Raw genomic sequence first — 14,112 nt, forward strand, 5'->3', positions numbered from 1 at the left:
ATGCTACTTAGTAACTTATTCCATGTGTCTGTGGTTCTCTGTGTAAAGAAAAATTTCCTAATGTTTGTGCGTAATTTACTCTTAACAAGTTTTCAACTATTCTTGATGAACTCTTTTTAAAATTACAGTCTTGATCCACTGTACTAATTACCTTCATAATTTTAAATACAGCAATCATTTCTCTTCTTAATCTTCTTTTGCTTAAACTGAAAAGGCTCATTTCTTTTAACCCTTAAACCACCTGAACCGGTTATAGTCAGTTCCCAATGCAATTTGCCAGCATGCCGGAGCCAAGTATATTCAGCAGCATACATTCGGCAGCGTACATGCATTGAACTCCGCAACCAGCTAAAGTTGTTTCCCAGTGCAATCTACCAGCATGCCTGGTGCCGAGTATATTCAGCGACGTATTTCATTGAATGCTGCAACTGGCTATAGTCATGTCTCGGTGCAATTTTCCAGCACGCCAGAGGTGAGTATATTCGGCAAAGTACATTCGTTGAATGCATACAATTGGCCAAAGTTGGTTTCCAGTACAATTTGGAAGCACGCTGGAGCCGAGTATATTCGGTGACATACATTCATCGAATGCTGCAACCGGCTAAAGTCACTTCACAGAGCAATTTGCCAGCACGCTGGAGCTGATCAGTCAGTGCCGTATATTCGTTGTGCAGCCAGCTCATGACCACTGCTGGCCCCAGCAGAACTGAAGCCTCACTGTCCCTGGGATTCAGCCGCAGCACTAGACTAGCCTGCCAGCATCAGCGTTGGCCTCTGTATGCTTGTGTGCAGCCAATTCAAGCGCAGTTGGCTCGGTGATTTACTGAATTTCATTGATGGCATCTGTTGCACCTTGTGAATATAATAATTGATTTTTGCAGTAGTTTTTTAAAAAGGTTTTACAGTTCATTGGCAGTGTGTAAAATGATCAGTGTTGCAATAATTGTGATGCTCATTTCACATTTTCTGTGTGACATTTACTTAAAGTGCAGCAAAAAAGTATTTGGCACCCTGGGGTACATTAACCCCCAAGAGTTTGGCGGTTTAAGGGTTAATCTATCTTCATAATTCATCTCCTGTAGCCCTGGAATCAGCCTAGTCACTCTTTTCTGAACTTTTTCCAGCACTTCTAAGTCCCTTTTGTAGCCTGGAAACCAACACTGTATACAGTACTCCAGTTGAGGCCTCACCAGTGCATTATAAAGCTTGAGCATAACCTCCTTGGATTTGTACTCTACACATCAGGGCGCTATATAACCTAGCATTCTATTGGCCTTCTTAATGGTTTCTGAACACTGGCAGTTGATAGTGTTGAATCCACTACGACTCCTAAATCCTTCTCATTAGGTGTATTTTCCATTTTCAGACCTCCCATTGTGTATTCAAACCTAACATTTTTACTTCCTACACGTAATACTTTTACTTACATTAAACTTTACCTCTGCGTTGGGCTGGCATCCTGCCCGGGGTTTGTTTCCTGCCTTGCACCATATGTTGGCTGGGATTGGCTCCAGCAGACCCCCGTGACCCTGTAGTTAGGATATAGTGGGTTGGATAATGGATGGATAAACTTTACCTGCTAAAAGTCTACTCAACTCTGTATGCTCTCCAAGTCCCGCTGTAATGATTCAACAGATTCTAGATTATCTGCCAATCTACCTAGCTTGGTATCATCTGCACTTGGTTTGCACTTTTCATATTTTATGATTTTTTGAAATTCAAACCTTAATGTTGTTTTTATATAACAGTGTTAGCATCATAAGCTCACAAAAATTTATAGCATGTAAATCATCCATCGCAATTAAGAACAGCTGCATGAACACCACAAGTTTGCAAATATAGGCAACATCAATTTTTATTCACACTTTCAGCACCAAATTCTGCAGTTCAACCAGATTGGTCAGGTGGTTCTGCAGGGGTTTCACTTGTTGCTCTAAATAATTCTATGGATTTTGTATGGGATTTAAATCTGCAGATTATACAGACCAGTCAAGATGTAAAAATACTTTAGAATGTTTTTTGCGCCATTGGTCGCCTTTGAAGACTAGAGTAACCATTCTGTGTTCACTCTGGAGATGATAACACATGATCACCTAGAAGCCCAAATGTAGCTATTTTGGTTCGAGCACATCATCACCTCAACCAAAGGACCATTTTCCTCATAATTGAAATACCCCCGGAACTTCATAGATCTGCCACCCACTTGAACATCCATGTCCTTAAGGAAGGCATCGGGCAATGTACATGTCACCTTACATCATTTGAGAACGAGCAAAAACACAACTCATCAAGCCAGATAACACATTTCCAAGTGTCAACAGTCTACTGCCAGCAGCTACATGCCCACTGTAACCATGCAGCTTTGAGGATAGCTATTAGCAAAAATTAGTCACCACCCATGTAATTGGCAATACATACTTTAGACATTAACAGAGGGTACTCCAGTATGATAACCGTCCTACTGTGTCATGCCCTACAGAGTTCATAGAGTGACAAGGGGATGCCATGTGTGCCATCTGTACTGTACTCTGCTTCAGATATCCATGGCATGCAGTTCCCTTTTTTGTGTTTGTTCCGAAATGGCTTGTTGTGGGCCTGCAGTGACTTTCTGCAGCAATTCTTGTGTGGTGACAAAGCAGGTTGCTGTCACAATGTGTGACACGCGAAAATGCTCCCTATCTGTGAGCACCGTCTTTCGACCACAGTTCTGGCAGTGATTGGTGGTTGACTGTGATGAATGCCACTGTGCAACAGCCATTGCACAGTACACTCTGATACACCCACAAATTTGGCAACTTCCAGTCCACTCTGCACTTTGGCAAGGCTGAACACAATAACCCCTTTTTGCCAGTCACTCATGTCTGTTGTATGACCCGATTTTTGCAGAGTGAACCTAACACACCTGGCACACCACTACCCCTTGTCTCTCTATGAACTGTGTAGGACATGACACAGTCCAGTTCATACTGGATACTCCAGTATCATACTGGAGTGCCCTCTGTTGATGTTTGAAGTATGTATCATCTATTACACAGGTGGTAACTAATTTTTGTATAGTGAGCTTATTTGTATACAGTACATATTAATATTAATAAAACATTTACATTTATTTAAATGTCACCCTTGGGACAAATAAAGATCTATCTATCTATCTATCTATCTATCTATCTATCTATCTATCTATCTATCTATCTATCTATCTATCTATAACACTTTACATACTCTATAAGCTCTCTCTCTCTCTCTCTCTATGCATAAGAGACAGCTTAACGACTTTGGTGATGGTAATTACCCACTGGACTAGGGGCTGGTGCTGTGTACTAATGGCTTCACTTCTCCATCTGGAGAAGACGATTGCTAGCCACTACATTTCTGACATCACTTCCGTGTCTGTCCTGGACCCTACCATTCCTGCCACGTGAGCTCATTACCTGAAAATTGGCTTGTTTAGCTGAAACACTACTCTGTAATTATTGTGTGTTTTCTTTGTTTATTTTTTATCTAATTATACAGAGTCACAAAATTGGTGCTCCAACAATTTATCTTTGTTTTGTCCCCTTTTATAAAGTATATATGTGTACAGTAATCCCTCGCTATATCGCGCTTCGACTTTTGCGGCTTCACTCTATCGCTGGATTTTAAATGTAAGCACATCTAAATATATATCACGGATTTTTGCTGGTTCGCTTTCTGGACAATGGGTCTTTTAATTTAGGTTACATGCTTCCTCAGTTTGATTGCCCAGTTGATTTCATACAAGGGACGCTATTGGCGGATGGCTTAGAAGCTACCCAATCAGAGCATGTATTACATATTAACTAAAACTCCTCAATGCTAAAAGATATGCTTCCCGCGTGGCGCTTGTTTTGTTTGCTTCTCTCTGTCTCTTTCACTCTCTCTGCCTGACGGAGGGGGTGTGAGCAGAGGGGGCTGTTTACACAGTGGCTGTTTGCCTAAAGGATAGGACGCTCCTCTACAAAATGCCGCTTTATTGCATACTTAAAAGTATGTATTGATTTTTTGTTTGCTTTTCTTAGAGAGCGCTCTCCCTGACATTATCTGCTCTTCACGATGCTCCTTTGAAGATAAGATATGTTTGCATTCTTTTAATTGTGAGAAAGAACTGCCATCTCTGTCTTGTAATGAAGCACAGTTTAAACGTTTGACTAAAGGGTGTTATTTCATGTCTAGAGGGCTCTAATAATGTTAACAGTGTGGGAGAGTTTATAAGGGCTTAAAATATATAAAAATAACCATACAAACATATGGTTTCTACTTCGCGGAAATTCATTTATCGCGGCAGAGTCTGGAACGGATTAACTGCGATAAACGAGGGTTGACTGTATATCACTTTTATTAAAGTGTGTCTTCAATAGAGATGACACATGACTGTATCTTTTATTTAAAAGTGCATTTCAAGCACTTTGTACAATTGTTATTTTTTTTTAATGTATAATATGTGCACTAGTAATGAGCATTTAACTGTGTACTGGTGTCCCGTCCTTGTTGGTCTTGTTAATGCAAGAAAATTATTTTATGATATAGTGTTACAATATATTATTAATATGCCAATAACAACTTCTGCTTTTTTTTGCACCATCTATGAAATTTAGAAGCAATACATTTTACTGCTACTTGCGTACCATAATGTACAGTATCTCTTCTGCATCCCCATGGATGGACACCACTAATGTTAACGCTATTAGGAAGAAAGAGGCTGATATGGAGCATGCAATTCTATGACAAACTGTTTCTCTCCACCACCTAACAGGAGCACTTGAAGGCTGAATTCTCTGCACTATTGCAACATGAACAGCAGAAAGCATCTGCAGTAGGGTGAGCCAAGGCAGGTAATGCACAGAGAAAAATATTCAGCTCAAATTGCTTGTCACTTTCAGCTAGGTATCATTAGTGTGTAGCTTGCAAAATGGTACGGGTAATTTCTTTGTTTCCTCTTTCTTTTTCCTTACTTTATTGTGTCCTTACTATACTAGTACTTGAGGAACAAACTAAGCACATAGTAATCATTGAAAGCTACAGTACATTGTAGGTAGACTAGTAATTACTGAGAAATTACAGTTTATATATTCTGTAATAAGTGATGCAGCACTTCAGTTGAAGTGTTATCAATGAATGACTATAAAATTTACCAGGTACAAAATTGGTGTGCATTGCAGTTTTAGGTCCTTTTTTTTATATGTATAAATATATATCAGTTAATTACAGAAAGATGGAAAAAGGCAAGTATTTTCATGGTTCTTTACAGTGTAAACGCCAGACTGGATGGACAGGCATTCCGACTGCGGTTGATTCCTACCTGGCAATGAGGCTGTAATGGATAGAGTACCAAAATGGAGGTGTAACCTGGCCTGGATGGTCCTTGGTTTCTGTCCCAGAGATACCCAGATAATGGATGGACGAGGAACAAATGGATATTTTGAACCGTTCGTCCTACATTATGAGAAGCAGTAGTGCTTCCCTAGCTAGAGCCCAGTCTGGACACGCGCAGGATTGCCAGAGAATAGTAGTATGGAAAGGGAACCCTGTCAGGGTCTTTGGGTGCAGCAGGGGGGGCTCTATTAAGAACGGACCACCCTCTTTCAGGGAGCAGCCATATGACCTAGTAGTGTTTTGGCATACTGTGCCATGACACCACAAGTGCTTCCAGGTCTGACATAAAAGGAGGCTTTTTGTCTTCTGCAGGGTGTAAGAGTTGGGAAAGTAGTAGGACAAGGTTCACCTGAGTGGAGTGGAGAAGGGAAAAGTTACATTGCTGGAACTGTGGAATACAATAAGGCATTTGAGGTAATAAATCTCTTTATTGGAATCTGGGACCGTATCAGTGCAGTTGTGTTTGGGGTGCTGCAACCCCTAGTAGTTCACAACAATTATTACTTGGCTAACAGCAGTTCATTTACCTAAAACAGGTGTAAAGGTAGTGTTTTGTCTTGGTAGAGTAATATCTACTTTCCCCTTTTGTGTTATTAATATGTAGTCTTTGTCAGAATGCCTCAAATCTCACAGACTTACCACTGTTTATAAGGTACTGTACCATATAACTTCTTCCTACCTTCCCTTCTAAATTTATAACCTCAGACAATTAAGTTTTGTAAAAAACAAGCAGGAGTTAAGTTACAATTTAAATAATGCATTATTGATATATATTCATATGTTCATAAATAATAACAATATGCAAAGTACATTTGAATATTGGCAACTATACAACCTGATAAATGGTAATGTGTAGTTTCAGGTGGCACATAGACTTGTTAGTTACATAAAATGTCTCTAGTTAAGTCCTCATTTTTGGTCAGTCTCAATATGGCTGCCGAGCTGTGCTCTTCATTGTGTTGTCCTTTTCAGTTCATGGTGTGAGATGCTCTCTTATCAGTTGGTAAGAGTGAGAGAGAGAGGTAAAGCAAGCAAACTTATAGGTTTTCTGTCCAACCCCTAGAGCCAATACGGCATCATGGTACTTAAAGGCTTTTGATAAAAGCCAATTCCAAACAGCCATACTTGGGGCATAGAATACCTTCACACCTGCCCCCAGAATCATATATTGAGCTGATGCTTGCCAGCTGGGCAGTCTGGATTTCCTGTGGGGGCTGACTGAGAGAAACCCGCAGAAAAACATTTGCCAAACTTGTCTGAGGAACTTCCCCCAACCCCGTCGTTAAATTCACTCTCCTGACTTAGTCCTAAGGGGTAAACATGAATGCTTCTCACTAATGAAATACTAATATTACATTGCTTTGCTTAAGTTACAAATAAAGACATACAAAATCATTTATCAACTTGTATGCAAAATTTCATACCACAACAGTTAGTAATTTTACAATGATTATTAAAGATAGAGAAAGAGGTTGCTGTTAATACTCTGCACTTAAAGATATTTTGTAAAGTATAAATTATAAAATAAGCCTAACAGAGGAAAAGATTTTCTAGTTTGCATCATAGTCATTCACATATTGCTTAACTCTTTGTAAATGTGTACAGAAATTTTGATATGCTTGTTTGGCAACAACTTGTACCAAATGTTTGTCTCTCTTCCAAGATATCTGAAAACAATCATTATTACTCTCTTATATAAAAAACTATTCACTTACATGTATACTTGCAAATTGAGCAATAAATGCACCTTAATACTTTTGATCTAAAGCACCAAGTTAATTTTCTGAACTCACTTAAATCCTGCAAGTAATACAATTGTAAAGTAACACACGGATGTAGGAAAAAGATGTGACAGGCATTTATTACTGACCCAGTTTTTTTAGTTTTTCCAATACTGTTTTCAGCTTCCCTCCAGTATAACTGTCAGCCTGGCAGAAATCGCTTTAACTTTTTTCCCCGAACTGAATGTCAAACGCAGCAGCTTCTACAGGAATGTGCACAATGTTATGACATTTTTGCCAAAAAACTTGTGTACATGTAAGTTAATAGCTCACATACTGCTTTTTACTGTCACTTTTTTCTGCTATATTTGTATAAATATAGCAGTCACAAGAAATACAACAGTTTACAGTTGTTTATACTTTCACTGACATCTGTGTCTAACCATATCAATGGTTATGTTTGAAAAATGGTGCAGGGTTTTATGAAAAAGTAATTCTGCAAAATATTTTAATTACTGTACTTAATGGCATACCTTATAATTCAGTTCTTTATTTACATTTCCACTTCTATTCTTTTAAAGAGCATCTGCTAGTATTTTACTAGTAGCACAAGAGCCACCAATGTGGCAAACAGGCAGGGCACAATCTTGGCAAGGATCTCTTTGAAGGAAAGTAGTTAATCATGGCCAAAGTGTAAGTTGGCTGTTAGTGAATTACACTCTTTCTCATTTATTTCAGCATTTTCCAAGGTTTTACTGGCAGGACAACAAAAGCTCACAGTCCGATAGCAGCCCCCTAACTGCTCATCCTGAATTGTACCAGTGAACTCTCTATTTCTCAGGGTCAATCCCCAATTGCATTTCTATTTACATTTTAAACAATCACTATCTATCTATCTATCTATCTATCTATCTATCTATCTATCTATCTATCTATCTATCTATCTATCTATCTATCTATCTATCTAAGTGCCTTTCCAATCTATCTGTCTATCTCTTTGTCTGCCTGCATAACAGAATATGAAAACGCAAATCCGACACTGGATAAAAGAATAGTTACTGTATGTAAATGTTCAAAAAGCATCCAACAAAACAATGATAATAAAGAAAACTCTTCTGATATCATGAACAATGTTCATGAAATGGTCATGGTAAGCAGAAAGTGCAATACGAAAGGAGAGCTGACTAGCAGAGTCATCAATCCATAAACAAAAGCCCACCAACATATTTCTTAATTTGTAATACTTTACACGTTGATGCTTCTCTACATTTGCAGATTTAGAAATTATTGATTGTCACTATGAGACAAAATAAATAGGAAAGTATGTAAGAAGATGCAATAAACGTCAGGGAAGGTAATGAAAAATCACAGCTTTTTTGAATAATCAGCAAATGTGAAGAGAACTTAAAACAAATATATATTTTTATTTACTGATACTTAAAACATTTTTCTTACTATCTCAGAAAAAAATAAAACATAGCAGCTGAATAAATAACGACATAAACTCCTCTGGTCAATATTAATAAATTATTACATATACCAGAACATGAGTCCTGGTAATTCCACATTAATGAGTGATTATTAACATATGGTGGAAACTACAATTGGTACTATAGTTTGATCATAAATAGGCAGAAACATTCATTATACAAATATTACAAAGTAGTCATTTGAAACTGTGCCAAGAAGATACAGTAGTGACCTTGGAATCCTTGAGGCATCAAGCAAACTTGTCATAGTTCTATCCAGGAATGATCTTGCGGGAGGTGGGTGTTAGAATGTCATACACTTCCTAGAGTTTTGCACAATTTAGCTTGATCAAATGTTAATGTATTCAATATTCCAAATAGGCGAGTCATAGAACAATTAAATGTGTACAAGCAAAGCTTTTCAGAAGCGCATGAATTGATTAGTTCCAAAAGGCATACTCCTCCTAAAGTCAGAAAGAGAAACATGGGTGAGGAAATGCAGACCTACACTTTTACACATTACTTTTCTGAAAACTGCCACATTTTTTAGCATTATTATCAAATTTTCGCATGAAAGATGGAGCATCGTTGTGAATTATCTGTACACCTTATAAAGCTCTCTCTCTCTCTAAGCAAAATTCTGCTTGTCTCCTGAATTTTCATTTGTCTCCATAGAATCTAAATTGTCAGTTTACTCAGTTCAACAACTGCTTTTTTCTCCTTGTCTTAAATACTGGTACCTTCTCCCTGGCTGTTTCCATGCTTGCGCTCAGTGTTGCCAGGATGAGCTCTGGCCCCATAGCAATGAAATGGATATAGCTTTCTTGAGAATGGTATGTGAGTTTCTTCTTTGCAGACTCTATAATAAATGGTTTCCAGTTTCAAAATTTTATTTGTTTTTAATCCTGGCAGTATTTTCACAAATCTCCAAGTCATCTAGCATTTCATGTAACTACCGGTATGCTATAGACCTCATTGCAGGTGAAAGAAAACTTGAGAATTCACTGTGGTTTCCCTTGTTCTTCTTAATACACTTCTTCATCTCTTCTTTAATATTCATTTTCTTTTATAATACTTAAGGATCCTTTTAAGTCACCTGCATTACTATCAATATTCTTCTCCAGTAGCATTTTTAATTTCTATTGAATTGTTGCTCCCATGTGTGCATAAGTCCAGTTGTGAGCAATAATGGCACATGAGCCGCCTTTTATTATGTAATTTTTTTCTTTATCTCATTATTTATCCACTAAGGAGATGTATTACATTCTTGTTTCTAATATTTGGTATGAGAGTGCCCTGCATTCTCAATTCTCTATTGATTATTACAAAACATTATGTTGAAAGAGATCTCTAATCTTGTTGGTGTTTTGAAATACTGAGTTAGAAAAGTGGCCTTAGAACTTGTATTGCACTATTTGTGGTCTTTTCAGTTTATACTTCCTTACTTTATCTAGACTTTTTTATTATTGTTGTATAGTTAGGATGTAGCGGGTTGGATAATGGATGGATGGATGGATGTATAGTAAATATGCCTGGACAAAGACAACATTCTGGGGTACCTTCCAGGTTCACTGTTTGTTGTTAGTATTTGCAGTCTGTTGTTAGCATTTAGAGAACAGCATGTAAGCACATTGCTGAGATTCTACTTGGATATTCCCCATGCACTTAATGATGAAAAAGACCTTTATTTAATTCTTTCTTTGAATCCCGTAAATGCCAGAAGTGACTCTACTCCAATGGGCCATTGAGGAATGTCCTTAATCTGCAATTGCTTTGTACTGGGTATTTAGATGTTGTTATAGAATAGAATTTTCCCAAAAATCTTTTGTAACAGCGTGGCAGTGGCACGTGTACGTCGAGACACCCTGCGTTTCCCACTTTTTGCAAATTAGTAGTATTATGATTCATTTTTTCTTAAATTATTTTTCTCAGATGCAGATGTGCAAATGAATCATATAGCTGACTAGAACTTTTGAACTTTGGCTCCCTGGCACTAGACAACATTCAAATATCACCAAAGATAGCCAGAACACCGCAGTCTAGTGAATCAGTTCTGCCAACAGGAAGAGCCCAGCGGTGGCACTGAGATTACAAACAAAGGAGAAGAAAGCATTTAGGTATTTGGGCAAGGCTTTAGCAAGCCACCACCATCTACCTCTGCTGAGGATTTTTCTTACCAATGTTCATTCTCTGACAAACAAACTAGACGAACTACAACTCTGGATCACCTCACACATACGTATTAAAAACCGCAACATCATGATTTTCACAGAAACATGGTTAAATAACTGTATTCAGGGCTGACAGAACAATAGAGAACACCAGTAAGATCAAAGGTGGAGGTCTGTGCATTTAAGCGAACAATGCTTGGTTTGTGGACAGTGTTGTAATGAAAAGTCGTTGCTATGCTGATCTGGAATTTCTGATGATTAAGTGTAGACCCTTTTACTTACCTTGGGAATTCACGACTATTATTATCATTGCAGTGTATGTACAATCGGATGCCACCGCTAAGCTTGCAATGAAAGAACTCTATGCTGTTATAAACAGACAACAGATGGCACATTCAGATGGGGCTTTCAATACTGCAACAATTTCAATCATTGCAACTTTAGATCTGTATTCCCCAGGTTTCATCAAAACATCTCCTGTCCCTCCCAAGGAGATAGAATCTTGGATTGTGTATATACAAACATTACTGAAGACTACAAGAACTTTCCACTTCCCCATAATGGACAATCAGATCACTTCTCCATTTGTTCTTGTCCCTAAATACACATCACTTATCAGATGCATGAGACTTTCAGTGAGGATAGTGAAAGTCTGTCCTGAAGAAGTTTCAGTACTGGACCTTGTTGCCACCAATGCTACTGGGACTCGGAATTGGACATTGAAAGGTACACTTCACTCTCCTAGATTACATCAATACAAGAATTAATGAAATCACAATGCATAAACAGATTAAGACCTTCCCTAATCAGAAACCTTGAAAGAATAGAGAGATTAGACTCTTGCTGAAAGTTTGCAATACCACTTTTAGATCTGGCAATGCTGAGAGCTACATCACATACATTGTCAACCTTAAAAATGTCATCAGTTGAGCCAAACAGAAATATAAGCAACAAACATATGTGGCAAGGCTTCCAGACCATCACGGAAAATGTGAAGGTAAATGCAAATTCAATATAAGTAATATCTCGCTTCCTCACAAGCTAAACAACTATTATGATCATTTTGATCCGGACAATAAAACACTTGCAACCAAAACTGCCCCCAGATGATCAACCATTCAGACTTACCACCTTCTCTGTACAATCTGCACTGAGCAAAGTGAATGCACGCAGGGCTGCTAGTAATGATGGCATACCTGGGCATGTGCTTAAGGCCGGTGCAGGGCAACTGTCTGACATCTTCAGTAACATCTTCAATCTGTCTTTGGCCTAAGCTGTCGTCCCTGCATGCCTTAAGTACATAACAATTGTACTGGTGCCTAGCCTGAATGACTACCACAATGTTGTACTCACCCCTCAAATCCAGTCTACTTCCCACACTACATCCCTACCAGTTTGCCACTCGTCTCAACAAGTCAACGGATGATGCCATATCCTCAGCTCTTAACTCTGCCCTAACACACCTGGATAACAACACTTCATACATCAGGATGTTACTTGATGATTTTAGCTCTGCATTTAACACCATCCTCCCCTCCAATATGGTAAATAAACTCAGCAACCTGATTCTGAATACTGGTGTTTCACAGGGCAGTCTGCTAAACCTACTACTCTCCTCCCTCTTTACCCATGACTGCATCCCTTTATATGGCTCCTACTGCATTATAAAGTTTGCAGACAACACCATGCTAATAGGACTGATCATGACAAAGATGAGTCAGCCTACAGAGAGGAGGTTCAGCACCTATCAACATGGTGTGCTGACAATAACGTCTCCATCAACACCAAGAAGACAAAGGAGCTCATTGTGGATTACTGGAAAAGTAAAGGCAGCAGACATGCTTCCATCAATATAAATGGGGCTGAGGTGGAGTGTGTTTCCAGCTTCAAATTCCTGGGCATCCACATCTCTGAGGACCTTTTTCGGACAACAAACACTTCTAGTCTGGTCAAAAAAGTGAAACAGTGACTTTACTTTCTTCGAAGGCTAAAGAAAGTCTGCCTGTCCCCTCAGATTCAGTTGAACCTTTACCACTTCACTGTCGAGAGGATATTGACTAACTGCATTATTGTGTTTTATGGCAACTTCTCCATAACTGACAGAAAGGCTATGACACATCATCAGCATCCCGCTGCCGACTATTGCGCACCTGCAGTATATACGGTGTCTGTGATGGGCTTGCAGCTTCATCAAGGATGCTTCTTACCTTCCTCCCACTAGGGAGGCACAGGAACCTTCAGTCCATCACCAGCAGGCTCAGGAACAGTTTACTTAATAACACCATCACCACCCAATAGCTGACCTTTTTAGAAATCAATAACTTCTGACTGAATTCTATGTATATTTTTACCTGTTTACATATATCTATTCTGTACAAAAACATTTCATATATCTATATTTATTCATATCATGTATGTATAAACTGCTACCTGTAAATTCAAATATCATATAGATATTGTCACACATGTGTGCATTGGAGTTAGCTAAAGGATCTAAATGAGAGTAATTCCATGCCAGACCAAGGGGTGGTGGAATGTGCTGACTTTTTTTCTTGCTTTCCTGCAGACTGTTCACGGGAAGTTCCGGCACCGGACCTTCTGATGATGTCACTTCCAGCCCTTCTGATGATGTCAGCTCTGGCCCCGAACCCATTGAGGCGGACCCTTCCAGTTCCGGCCCTTTTAATGACGTCGCTTCTGGGTCTGAGTCTATGAAGGAAGATCCTTCCGGATGTGGCCCCCGTTGACATCATATCCTGTTTTGGCCTTTAAAACTGCCATTTATCAAACAGTTGATTAGTTCTGGTCTGGACTCCGTTCTCAGCACATCAGTGCTAGGAATTTACCCTTCTGTAGCCAGGGAATATTATACTGGTGGCTTGCCCAAACCTTTTTATGATTCTTGTGACTGGTTTTTGTGACAATATATATCTCATTTGTATGCTGCCTTATGGCACCTTCCTGTCTATTGCACTTTACTGTATTATTTGCACCCACTGTCTATATCTTACTCTACTATTTGTACTTTCCGGTTAGATGCTAAACTGCATTTCATTATACCTGTACAATGACAGTAAAGTTGAATCTAATCTAATCTAAAAATTTCCTTGAAGAATATGTGTGCCAATTTTTTTCCAAAATTGGTCCACTGGGAGATAAATTGTTTCAGGCAGATATGAAGATAGACCTGTTGATGACAGTAGGTGCTTTTCACTTTATATGAAAATGCAAACAAAAATTGCCTAAAATCAAACAAGATGCCTCACTCGGATTAGCAACAGCAAACACAGATGGATGAATATCCTGTTGCAAATGTTTCTGTGAAACATATCATTCAGCAATTGCTGAAAAAGAGGCGGA

At 38.7% G+C, this 14,112-nt stretch overlaps 1 long non-coding RNA gene across 1 annotated transcript; it reads left to right on the plus strand.

Annotated features, from left to right (window-relative positions):
• Positions 1-3,969: 3,969 nt before the first annotated feature.
• LOC120528608 lies at positions 3,970-13,777 on the plus strand. The gene is made up of 3 exons (XR_005633563.1): positions 3,970-4,005; positions 4,772-4,850; positions 13,319-13,777. It is a non-coding gene; the product is annotated as an uncharacterized LOC120528608 (long non-coding RNA).
• The last annotated feature ends 335 nt before the right edge of the window (positions 13,778-14,112 follow it).

Source organism: Polypterus senegalus, chromosome 4, assembly GCF_016835505.1.
Source record: "Polypterus senegalus isolate Bchr_013 chromosome 4, ASM1683550v1, whole genome shotgun sequence".
NCBI classification, from domain to species: Eukaryota; Metazoa; Chordata; class Cladistia; order Polypteriformes; family Polypteridae; genus Polypterus; species Polypterus senegalus.